This window comes from Lytechinus variegatus, chromosome 2, assembly GCF_018143015.1.
Source record: "Lytechinus variegatus isolate NC3 chromosome 2, Lvar_3.0, whole genome shotgun sequence".
NCBI classification, from domain to species: domain Eukaryota; kingdom Metazoa; phylum Echinodermata; class Echinoidea; order Temnopleuroida; family Toxopneustidae; genus Lytechinus; species Lytechinus variegatus.
In genome coordinates, this window is record NC_054741.1 from 20517894 (window position 1) to 20528766 (window position 10873).

Sequence of the window (10873 nt, forward strand, 5' to 3'; positions counted from 1 at the left end):
CCAAGATCTTGTCATCTGATCATCTCTTCCACAATGATGTACCGTAGACATGACGATGGATCCAAGATCTTGTCATCTGATCATCTCTTCTAAAAGATGTAGACATAATGAGTTACGAGATCATGACATCTGATCATCTCTTCCACTGGATGTAGACATGACGAGACCCAAGATCTTGTCATCTGAACATCTCTTACACGGGATGTAGACACGACGAGATCCAAGATCTTGTCATCTCATCATCTTTTTCAAGGATTGTAGACATGACGAGATGATTATCTGAACATCTGGGTGGCACTTTTAAGCTTCCATAATGATAAGGAGATACATCCCGAGGTCTTGTTATTTCAAGAACGCTATTATCGAATGAGGCCAAGATAAGTGAAACATGTTGCCCATCATTGTATTTAATGGAAGGTCATTAAAATCCTATAGGTGATGCATGCCAACGTATATTAATGAGCCACTATCACCACACTCGAGTGAGACCTTCCCATGATGAGCTGTACTGTATGTGTTTTTTTATTCAGAGTTTGTTATTAATCTTTTATCAATGATAAATAGTTGGATTGTAGGCCTGTATATAGGTTTACAGTTTAAGAAAACGGAGCTAAATGTGTGACCGTTTTTATCTCACATTGATGGATATCCTGAAACATAAATAGAGATATAGTTAACGCGTCTTTCAATCTAGGTTGATTCCATATGATGAAGGTGGTGGTACAGTGGGCACGGTGGTTTAGTGGTAGAGCGCCCGGGAGGTCGTGGGTTCGATCTCCGGCCCAGTCACAATTATCAAAGACTTTTAAAATGGGTACGTCTTACTTCTTACCAGGCGCCAGACGTAAGGAAATATAAAAGGGTAATAATAACGTGTTGAGTTATGCAGGACCCGCTGGAAGAACAGATTATAGCTGAAGTGGCTACCCTGAGAAAATAAGACTTACTATTATTTATCATTATGTATTATTATTATTATTATTATCATTATTATCATTATTATAATTATTATATTGTTATTATTATTGTTATTATTATTATTATCATTATAAGGTTGGTCACAGAATTACCAGGTCACTGGTCACATCAACCTCACAGCTAAGCATCCGTAGTATTATGATTGCAAACTAAACGACCGATGACTATCTCAGAGTTAGTAAAGTTGGTAATGATCACATGAAAGAATTGTTGTACCGAAGAAAAAGAAATACTCATTTCTTTCTAACATATTCATGATAACTATTTCAATCCAGTAAAAAAAAAATAGCTCTAAAAGTTGGAAGACGTACCTTTGTCAAAATTCTCGTCCCGTCGGGTAGTATAATGAATCAATGACAGTAAGCCCGAGGCGACTTTAACTCATTGCCTCTAAAGGGGATATGACAAGATAACTCATAAATGAGTAAATTTAGAAATATTATGTTTATAGTAAGTGCCGAATGGAAAGGTGCATCTGTTTTCATATAAAAGTAGTTTTCATAATCACTCTAAGATCTTCAAGCGATCATTGGCGTCATTTCGATCACTCTTTTTTTTAAATTAGCTCTCCATAAAGAGAATTGTGAGTTTCCTCCTTTTATAGATAAATGAAATATGACAAAGCAAATAATTACACGCTTATATCATGTATATAGGCCAACTTTAGGGCCTATGACAAAATGCACCATATCCCGCCCATGCACGAATCGATACCCCATTTCTGAACGATGTCATAGATAATGAATACCCGAGGCATCATGTGTTTTTTTTTCTCCTGAATGTTAATTGACTGGGCACCGTTAGGAGTCATGAAAACATGATAGAAGTAATTACACCTGCTTCGATGCTATCAGCCAAAGATAAGAGCCTTTCCTTTGATGAAACCGGAAGAGAATCATCTCAAGTCAAATCGGAAATTCAATGCATTCTGTAGTTCATCTGATTGACGCTTCTTGTAACATTCGAGGGTAATATGCTATAAGTTTTTGACCGCGGTCCTTTATAATACAATTGTCCCCTTAATGAAAATAATAATAGAAAATATATTCCATATATTTTTTCTCAGTCACCGTTACTTGGTATGTAATCTATACATGGGCGAAGTTACGAATTGATGCAGGTTGTAGGTTAGAGCTCAGCCCTGGTAACGTCTTTTCCACGCGCGGTTTAAGGGGGGCTCTGGGGACTGAACCCCCCCAAAACATTTTCTACCACAAAGAAAAAAGTAGATATAGGCCCTATAATAAGGCCCTATATGCGTATAAGTGTTGATTAGTGCAGTATTCCATTCATGTTGTCAAGTGCTCTAAGTTGTCACTATTAAAATTCGTTTTTTTTTCATTCTCGCTCGGTCGCTGAACGCTCCCTCGTAAACAAAATATCATCTAAATGAGAATACATTAACGCTCTCTTAAAGTGCGAGTATAGGAGGTCATTGATCTCCTGCAATACAGTAGACTGCCTTGCAACTTATGTGATTCCAATGAATATTAAAATATGATTTTAAATTTGATTATAAACGAATCAAATCATTCCCTAGAAACACTTTCGTGAATGGGGGGGGGGGTATCTTTGTAGAAAAGGGGGATAATTTTTACAAAATATATAGGCCTACAGTATTCTTCACGTTAAGTGTATGGTGAGTACTGTTACTGATGACATTTTCTGTTAATGAAACACACATTATTACAATTTTGTCCAATTATAGGGGATTGTAAATCACATTGATTAAAAAAATGAATTTTGCTCAAAATTCGGAATGTTGTATTATCTCCCAATATCATTGGCCTATTTCCACGTTTTTGGAAGTCTATATTGTGGCCTGTGGTTGCCTAATATGTCATCCTAATCTAGGCTTATTCCTGATCATGATCTTTTTTTTTTGGTTCATTCCCTTCTCACCTTTAACCAATGATCAAATGGGTTTTAATTTACTTTAATTTTCCTTTTCTTCTAATGAAAGTGTAAGTTATTGATAATTTACCATTGTCATCCTTTGTAATGTGCATATCATTTTAAATGACTGAAGCAACTTTTTTAAGGCTCGCTCACTACTCTCACTCGCCGCAATTTTGACGATCTGGTTGTCATTCCGTTTTCCATCTATTGAGAATTTGCTCACTCGCTTCGCACGCTCGCATTATTTTGGTTATTCACTGTAATTCAGTAGTTTACGTCACAAAAAATCAATTACAATCATTGGCGGCGGAAGCCAACAAAATTAGGAGGGGTCCACCTGATATTTTGTGATGGACACAGAAAAAAAATTTGACAAGCCTTCCCCCCCCCAAAAAAAAAGTTATCAACCGAAATTTTAGGGGGGGCAAAACACATTTTAGGGCGGGTCCATATGAATTTAGGGGGGACGCAGGAAACGAAATTGACAAGCCATAAAAAAAGAAAAAAAAACTAAAATTTTAGAGGGGGACAATCCCCCCCCCACAAATTTAGGGGGGATCTGTCCCCCCATCCCCCCGCTTCCGCCGCCTATATGATTACAATATAACCATTAAAAAAACATCGTGGTGTTTCTTCAAGTGAAAGGTGGTGGTATTATTTGCTCGCGCGCTCGCTCGCTACGCTCAATCGCCGCATTTATCCAATAATTACACCCCATGAAAAACGGTTTTGGTCACCATGTCTTTCAGCTACTGAAAATTTACTCGCTCGCATCGGGTATTAACTGTATTTAACTAGTAACTATTATCACAACAAATGCATTACAATATAGCCATCGAAAAATTATGTACACGGTTATTATACCCCCGTATGCAGGGCACTGGACCCCAGAAGGAAGGAGAAAACGAGGTCGGCCCAAGAACACCTGGCGACGGACCGTGGACATGGTGAAGGGTAAAATGTCTAGCTTCCGACAGACACTTCAGAGACTTGCCCAAGACAGACGGGGGTGGAGATATTTGTTGCTGCCATACATCCCAGGAGGCATAACGGGCAGTAAGTAAGTTAAGGCAAAATCGGCAAGAAATTATTAATGATACCACTTCTCATGTCCCTGGTAAGCGGGGGTGTTGGGCTGAGCTGAAGCACCCCAAAATTTTCCTAGGGGGTGCTACGTGTATTATTCTCCATATAGGGAGCACCCCAGGTATTGTGGAAGATGTGTAAAATGGAAATAATGTAACCAAAATGACGTTCATTTTGTAGTGAAACCCATTTTTTCTTCTTTCAAATTTACATCATTCAGCACCCCAAGTAAAAAAACATCGTTCCCGTGCCCTGCCACTCTATGATTTTTACAACAACTTTATACCTCGTCAAGAGCTTGTGAATACCGTCTCCTCTCGAGGCCTTCAATATTGATCACGATGTTGAGAAAAGTATATCATAATGACAGTCTCCAGCATTCTGAATTTACTGCTAATATTCATTGCTTTATGTAAACGTGGTTCGTCTTTTGCTATTTGGATGACAAAATTATTTATCAAAAATACAATAATAAAAAAAACATGTAGATGTCCATGTGCAATGTGATACATGACACAGTCAGTATTGAAATAGAAATCGAATTCTAAATAATAAGGTCAAAGATTGAGACAGATGTCCATAGTAATACGTTGATTGATATTGGGTTTAGGTTTCAAGACAACACCTCCTTGAGAGCCCAGCAACCACATTTTGTGAGCCATGTTTGCCTAAAGGAGAGTTAACATTTTCTTATCGTCAAAGTGTCCTTACTTAGTCTCCCATTAAAAAAAAAATTACCACTGTCATTATGCTATACTTGGTCTCCCAGTAATGGTTAGTTCATCGAAATTCTACATCATTATCACCCCCACCTTATTCGATACTGTTTGGGCCTATATTCAATATCAATCTTTGCAAAAAATCTCTATATCCATTATCCAAAATTGTTTGCATCTTTGAAATTGGCATTGCACATGAACAATTAAATCACTTATAAAATATCTATAACCATTAGAATATGAGCTGTGTGTATTAAAATGAAATCAAATCGGAGACATATGGACAAAAACTTTTAAACAAACTGTGAAAATAAAAAACTTTTAGACAAACGGGGTATATCTTCATTGACTTGAGATGAGGAGTATATTCATCGAGAAAATATATACTCATCTAAAACAGACTCGCTAGCCACAAGTCTTGTGGGGTTACACAAATTCATTGACCTGAATAAAGTGGGATTTCTTCATTTTGTTAACGAGAAACGTAACCTGGAAATGTCTGAGGACGACTAGAGTCGAACGAAATCCGACTCGAATGCATGACATAGCAATCATTTTCAGCTGGGCCGCCATGTTCATCCGATATCACGAAGGGACGATTGCTTCTTTCAGAGCAGACATCAGTGACGTCGGTGAGAGGGGAAAAGAAGAGAGTGGGAGAAGGCAGAGAGAGAAGAGAGAGAGAGGGAAAGAGGGAGAGAGAAGGAGTGAGAAATAGAGGGAAGAGGGAGGGAGAGAGTGGTTAAGAGAAACAAGGGGGATCGAGGGGTTCGAGGAAGAGATTGGAGAAAGAAGATAAGGAGTAAGACAAAACGAAAGAGAGAAGAGAGAATAAGCGCGACAACAAAAAATAGTTGATTCTTAAAGGGGAATCCAACCCAAATAAAAACTTGTTTTTATAAGAAAAAGAAAAATCAGACAAGTTGATAGGTGAAAGTTTGAACAATATTGGACAAACAACAAGAAAGTTATGGATTTTTAAAAGTTGTAAATATTGGTAATCACTATATTCATGGAGACTTCAAATTGGCCGCATATAGAATGGCATAGTGATGTAAGGCAAGGACTACTCTTCCATGTACTCCAATACATATTATGGCTAAAATGTCATTTTTCCCAAAAGTTTTATTTCAAATTATATTTTTCTTTCATGAGGACATAAAACAATATACTACCTGGATTATATTTAGATTACTGCCCCAGGGAAATTGGTACTTAGGAGAAAACCACAAATCCCTGATAATAAAGTACATGGCCTATGGGAAAGTTGTCCTTGCCCCTTGTCATAATTTACTTACCCAGTTGCCAATTTGGAATATACATACTATTAGTGATCCCAATTTTTAAGCAGCTATAACTTTCTTATTGCTTGTCCGATTTCTTCCAAATTTTCACCATTCTGTTTCATTTATTTTTCTCCTTCCCCACACAACATTTTATGGCCAAGGCTGGATTCCTGTACAATATCAACGGAACACTGTGTAAAAGAAGGGTTTGCTAATATATGTGGTGTTCCGCAAGGTTCCGTCGTAGGGACTATACTGTTTCACACCGAGTTTCGCAACGGATTCAAGAACATAGAAAATGTATCATCAAATGCCCATCATGACAGAGCCAACCAAGAAGCCTTTGTCTATAGTTGGTGAACAGAGCAGAAGTTCGTCCTGAACTCTGGACACACAACATATTTATTTGCATTTTTTTCGTCAGCTACGAAACTTAGCCTAAAAATTGCTGTTCCTGTTCACCAATTTTTGACAAAAACCTCCCAGCTGTTCATTGTCATTTGACTGGCATTTTTAATACAATTCCTTTGTTCTCGAATCCGTCCTGCGTCGCGATGCGAAACTCTCCGTGCTCTAAATCCCCATGGCGTAGCTATACGGTAGGGGGGGGGAGGCAAGTGCCATCATCCCAATCGGATTGCAAAAAAGGGGGAAAGGAGAACAAGATGGAGAAAGAGAACCGCAGTAGGGGAAGAAGAAGAAATTATTTTTATTACATAACTTTATAAACCATAATTTACTTAGCATGCCTATGTGTTCATTACTCATGGTGCTCGCATTGTCTGTTCAATGGGATAAATAAATAATGTTCAAGGGGATGAAATGGTACTTAAACATTCCGTTTTCAACTCGATGTACACCAAATATATTTCCTCGCACTTCAAGCTTTTGTTATTTTATGTACTGACATACGCTTCTATTTCATGACTACTTAAATTGCTTGCCCCATTTTGAGGTCTGAATAAAAAAACATTTCCAGGCTGTGCTTAATCCGCGCATTTAGTGGATTTGGGAGATATTTATGTCTGCTGTTCGTGAATTCCTAAAAATAGTCCTTAAAATGTCTTTTTTTCTAGTCTGAAAAGAAAAAAAATCAGCTCGAGCTTCATTTGGTCAGTGAAATACGCATGGTCTTAATGCATTCCTACAAACAATCCTTAGAATGCCCCTCTTCAGGACTGAATATCAAAAATTTTCTGCTCACGCTTCGCGCTCGTGATATTTGATTGGTGAGATAGTACAATGTTTATGATTACAATGACTACAAAAAGTGCTTCATGTGTTAAGGTGTAGGCCTAATAAAAAAAATCATCACGCGCTTGGCGTATTAGAAATAAATCAGCACGTTCTTGACGCTCGCATTAGATGACTATGGTGAAATGATCATGAATTCCTAGAAAAATAGTCCTTAAAATGTCCCTGTTTGGGGTCATATACTAACAAACTCGCATTGTGTGTTTAGTGAGACAGGAACGTATCATAAACTTGCTTATTACGTCCCTTTTATAGGTCTGAATATCAAAAGATTCTAGCTTGCTCTTCGCGCTTGCGTTATTTGACCAGTGAGATACATCATTTTGATGGCACCGTCCCTAAAATGTCTCTATTAGGTCAGTATACCTGGCTATGGAACGCGCTTCGCGCGCCCATTAAGTGAAGGTCAGACTTTCTGCTGGTGCCCCCATGCCGTGACCCACGGTACGCCACTGCACTGTTTCTCCCTCTTTGGGGCGAAGCCAGTCAGCATGTTATGTGCAAATTGTTAGCTGCTATGCCAGCCTTGTACCTCTTGGATGGCAGTCCTCTCTGCAGCTACCATCATTTTATCCTATTTGTGACTTATTTTCTCTCAATGGAAAATTAACATGCAACACCCATCTGTATTATAACGCATCTTGATTTGAAATATATTACAACTGAATTTTATATTCATAAAATTTTCTACCATTCATTATTTTTAACTTATTTATCCGGGGTCCGTAGCTTGCTTTTATTTAGGTCACATCTTGACTTTAATTAAGCTATAACTTTATTGTATGATTTTACTGGTAAGCCTTATATTTTTTATTTGTCCTTGATGTTAAATGTATAATTGTTGTTGGTTTATTTTTTGTAAAACAAATGTCAAGCGAGATAATTATATGAAAATAAATGAAATAAAAGAAACATATAGTCGAAAACGTTAATAAGATGTCGTGGCATGAAACAGTTGCTTGATTTAAGGTCAAGTCCTTCTCAGAAAAGTGTAGATTTGAATCAATAGAGAAAAATCAGACAAGCATAATGTTGAAAATTTCAGTGAAATCGAATGTAAAATAAGAAAGTTATGATATTTTAAAGTTCTGCTTATATTTTTCACAAAATAGTTATATGCACAAATCGGTCATGTGCAAATGAGACAATCGATGATGTCCCTCACTCGCTATTTCTTTTGTTTTGTATTGTTTGAACAATATTTCATTTTTTTACAGATTTGACAATAAATACCAACTTGACTGAACCATAGTAGTATTAAACAATGCTAATTTCACATGTTCAGGGAGGAATTAATCGATGTTTCACTTGACGATGAGGAGAAAATTAGAATATTTCATATAATAAACTACAAAATATATATAATATATAATAAAAGACATATTTCATATAATAAAAACAAAAGAGTGGATGACGTCATCAGTTTCCTCATTTACATATCAATCAGGATGTGCATATAACCGTTTTGTGAAATTAAGCGAAACTTTACAATGTCATAACTTTCATATCTTACATCTGATTTTGATGAATTTTTGTTATGCTTGTTGGATATCTCTTTTTATTCAAATCAACTTTTCGTTGGGGTGGATTTGTCCTTTAAGAGAGAAAGGCACGCTAAAATAAACATCTGTCGGGGGGTGAAGTGATAGATTTTCCTTTTAAGAGGGCGCTTCCAGACCCCCCCCCCCTGGTATATTATTTCACTATTTTATATACATTCGCTCAAACCCCCAGTGGCTCCTATATGTTCTTAACGTGTAAGATTGGGAGGGGATATTCGGCCATCCGAACCAGATTCCTTACAGAAATAGGAAACATGTGGTTATCATGATCAACAGTGATGCAATCCAAATCGAGGGGTAGAATGCGTACGGCATGTGGGCAAATATCACGAGCTTACAAATTTTGACTTATACGAAATAAACAAATCTAATTGTCTGTATATAGATTTTGCTAAGGATCACAGGCCATTTAACCCATTTTTTGTAAATCTCAGAAAATGGCATCAAACCATCGCTTAGAAGCACCATCATCTCATCGTCTTTAATTTTCCTTTTCCCATATATTGTTCGTGTAAGAAATCCAAAAAATCCTTTACTTTTGTTTTGAATAATATTTTGGTTCTTCTTCCCCTATCAAATCAATAAGTTGAATCACAATTCATATGAATCAAGATTTTGTACATATATATTATATATATATATACGAAACAAAGAAATATATCAATATAAAGTAGATTACAAATTTATCAAAATTATTACAAATGAAGTTAACTTCCCAATTTCTCATACATAACAATGTGAAAGCAGAGAAAAATAATCATATCAATCGACAAATAAAAAAAACAGACTTTGTAAAAGTCTGTAACTCTTTTCCTGAACAGAATAATCTCTTTTGCACATAATACAAGGAAAATGGATAAAAGTTTATTTTAAAGCTTAATTAGAGGAAGATTATTTTGTCTAAAACGTCCCTATAAGAACTCCTATATACACACTCACCATACCCCCCCCCCATATCTCTCTCCCCAGACACTCACACAAGCTCACCACCACCCACAACACCCCCTTCAAGTTCCCCCGTCACAAAACCCACACATCCGTCTATACACACGTACACCCATGCACTATACATCATGCTCTGGTACAACTATCTGTATTTGCACAAATAGACAAAACAAAACAGAAACAAAAATGAAGCAACCAAAACATCCATAGTATTAAGACAGGTATATGCGTTGATTTGTTCCCATTTTCTTAAGTGCACCCCCAGCTTCCCATTTTTAAACGCTATTTGATATTCCGTGTCTCTTTAATCACTATGTGTCACTTTCTGTACTGTTGGCAATATTTCCTGCTTTCTTGAACTAAAAATGATATACTTTATTAAGAATATAATACAATTTATTAATGAAACTCTTGTAGTATTTTCAGAAATCCCAATGAATATTATCGTCCAACTCACTGCCAAGTTCATTCAGTTGCAATATTTTAATAATCTCTTCTCTTCCCATAATCGCTTAACTTCAGGACAATAACAAAAATAAATGTTGGTTAGACTCAACTTCTTTTTTTTACAAAAAGAACAAAAATGATCTACCTCAAAACCAAATTTAGAAAGTTCCCTTTTCGTCAGAGTATATAATCCCTTGTAATTGTTTGTATTGAAATTATCTGTGTTTATTGCATAGCATTGTACCATAAAAATTTGTTTTATTCATATTAATCTTCAATCCACTTAAATTTTTCAATATCTTTGAATACTTTTTACTCTGTGGATCGAATCGAATAAGAGTATAGGGGGAAACCCCGGTGTAGTGGTCCACCTGCATTCCCCAACCAGTACGGAGGAGAGACCTGCGGATAACAGTTCTGTGTGCGCGCCCTTGTAGGCGACCCAGATTGGCTGGCTCCTCCAATGCGCCTTTGAATGTCTTTGACAGATAATGGCATCATCATCGAATCTATATCTTTTAAAAACAAAGTAATGTCATTTGAATACAGAACTTTATTTCTCGTTTCCCATATCCTACCCCTTTAATGTTATCATCTCTCCTAATATTGAGCTAAGAATTCAATCGCTATGATCAATAATTATTGAGAGAGTGGATACCCGGCTGCCCCTTAAACCTCTATTAACTTCAAAATATCC